The sequence below is a fragment of the Nicotiana attenuata genome, unplaced genomic scaffold (genome assembly GCF_001879085.1).
Source record: "Nicotiana attenuata strain UT unplaced genomic scaffold, NIATTr2, whole genome shotgun sequence".
NCBI lineage: Eukaryota > Viridiplantae > Streptophyta > Magnoliopsida > Solanales > Solanaceae > Nicotiana > Nicotiana attenuata.
The window spans coordinates 386,662-389,008 of record NW_017670651.1 but is presented as its reverse complement, the minus strand read 5'-3'; positions in this window follow the sequence as shown (position 1 = coordinate 389,008).

Sequence of the window (2,347 nt, the reverse complement as noted above, 5' to 3'; positions counted from 1 at the left end):
AAGCCATCTCTCTTACCCTACCCCTCATCAAACCACCGTCTTTCGCCTTGGACTACCACCGAAAATCGCCTACGGCAGCGGCGGTGGCGGCTTTTGCGGAGCTCCAACTGCCTCAAAAATAACACCAAAGCTCCGCCTCATCCAGCTCATGCCTATGCTACCATTGGCTTTCCTCGAAAGTCACCGAAATTCCTCGAATATACCAAACCCTAGGCGCCACCGCCACCGTGCACGGCGGAGCCGCCACCCAAACCCTACCAAACTCACACCCCATACTCCCCTCCCTCTCCTCTACCTGAATCCTCAAGTTATTTTCCCCAAATCCAATTGATAAGTTTCAAATCCCGGATCTAGGGTCTGCTATCCAAGAGTTCGATTTTTTTCAAGGACGCCAGCGCCTGATTTGGGTTCTGGAATAATGTTATGTGTTGTTCTTAGTAAGAACAAGTACATAACATTATTTGAGGACCCAAACCTGAGGTCATTTAAGTTCAAGCCTCCAAATCAGTAAGTGTTCTTAGAATTCTTTTTTTATTTGTTATTTTTTTAGGAATTCTGTTTTGTTCTCTTTTAATTCAATATTTTAGTTTTAGGATTAATTTAGGGTTTTAATTTGTTCCAATAGTAGTTAATCTCTCTCCGCTCATATAATTCAGTTGTTTGTTTAATTTTTAACCATAAGATTGCAATTTGGTTTCTGATTCTGTGTATTGAGTTCTTCATTTCGTCTTGATTCTGCTTAATCTGATTTAGTTTGAGTCTTAATTTTCATTGAGTTTGACGGTTGAAGCATAATATTGTCTTTTTAAATGTTGTGTTTTAATTGTGGTATTAATTTGACTTTAGCTTAAATTTAGACTTAGGACTTCATGTGTTAATTAGGAGTTATTTTAATTAGTTTAATTAATTAGGTGTTCTTATTATAGTTGTTGATGTTTGGTTATAGCTGAAAGTATCCAGCCCCCTGGTGCTTGGTTAACCATGGTCATCTGACCAAGATTAAGAGGGGTTAGGTTAGTTGAAATAGAGTTGGTAATTTCAGTTTGAATCAAGGTCAGTATAGGTATTTCAAAGCGAGAGAATCTTGTGGTAACTGAATAGAACTCCCTAGAACCTTCTAGAGGAGAGTCTAAAGAGAATTTCAGTAGTTTTAGGGCAGTAACTTGGGCAACAAGCCAGTAAATAAGGGACTAAACTGTTAAAATTTGAAAATAAAAAAAGGGACTAATGGTGTAAATAGCAATCTGAAGGCAGCCCTAGGCTTTGCCTATAAAAAGGCATGCCTATTGCCTTGTTTCACAAGTTTGGAATCTCTGAAAAATTCCCAAAGTTTCCACAAGCTGAAAAATTGAATTTCAGATCCACAACTAGAAAAACCAAAAAAAAACTCCTACAAAAATACTGTTTCTTTGAAACTCTCTTAGATTAAGTTTGAAATCCAGCTTTAGATCAAATTTTCAGTTCATAAAAGGTCAAATATGGTTTGAGTGTTGTTCAGATTTCGATAGTTCAAGTTCAGAGAAATTCTGGTATGATTTCTAGTGGGTTTAGAGCCAATCAGATCTGTTTTCATTTGCATATTGGTGTTCATCCTTCTGCAAATTATTCCTGGGATGCTGTGATGATTTTGGGTTGAAACAGATCCCATTGCTGTGGTTCTTTGACTGCTGCTCGTTACTATTTTAGCTGACCTTCCATTTCTTCCCTTTTATTTCAATTTTCAGGTATATTCTTATGCTCAAGTGATGCTGAAGATTGTATTAACATGTGTGAACACATTTTGAAGTTGAATGATGAAGATTTGCCTATTTGTGCATAAACTTTCTGTTGTTGTTGTTTAGTTTAGAAATCTAGCTTAAGTGAGTGGTTTGAACAATATAATAACTGTATTAATGGGGACTGTATGGACTGTTTTCAGCTGATTAGTTTGGAATTGTTGAATTCACTAGCATGTTTGAACACTAGAAGGATCGTGTAATTATATTGTTTGCTCATAAACACTTAGTACGTGAGCATGTGGTGTTTTAGCAGAATTCAGTAGTTATGTTAATTTCCAATCCAAGGCGGGGGATTTAAGGTTTAATGGCAATTAAAATTCACGAATCAGTACTTTAATGCGAATGAGCAAACGTGTAGTGAATTCGAAGTTTAAATCAGTATACGACATGATTGAATTAGGTGTTAGGTTATCTAACTTTTGCCGGAGTTGCTAAGTTTACTTGTGTTTTAAATTCAGCATTACAAGAACCTAAAGTGAAATCAATCTCAGACGCAAAGTCAGATTCTATAATTTGACGCAAATACAGAGTTAATTTACAAACTAATTGTCTCCTGCACACTGACTTCT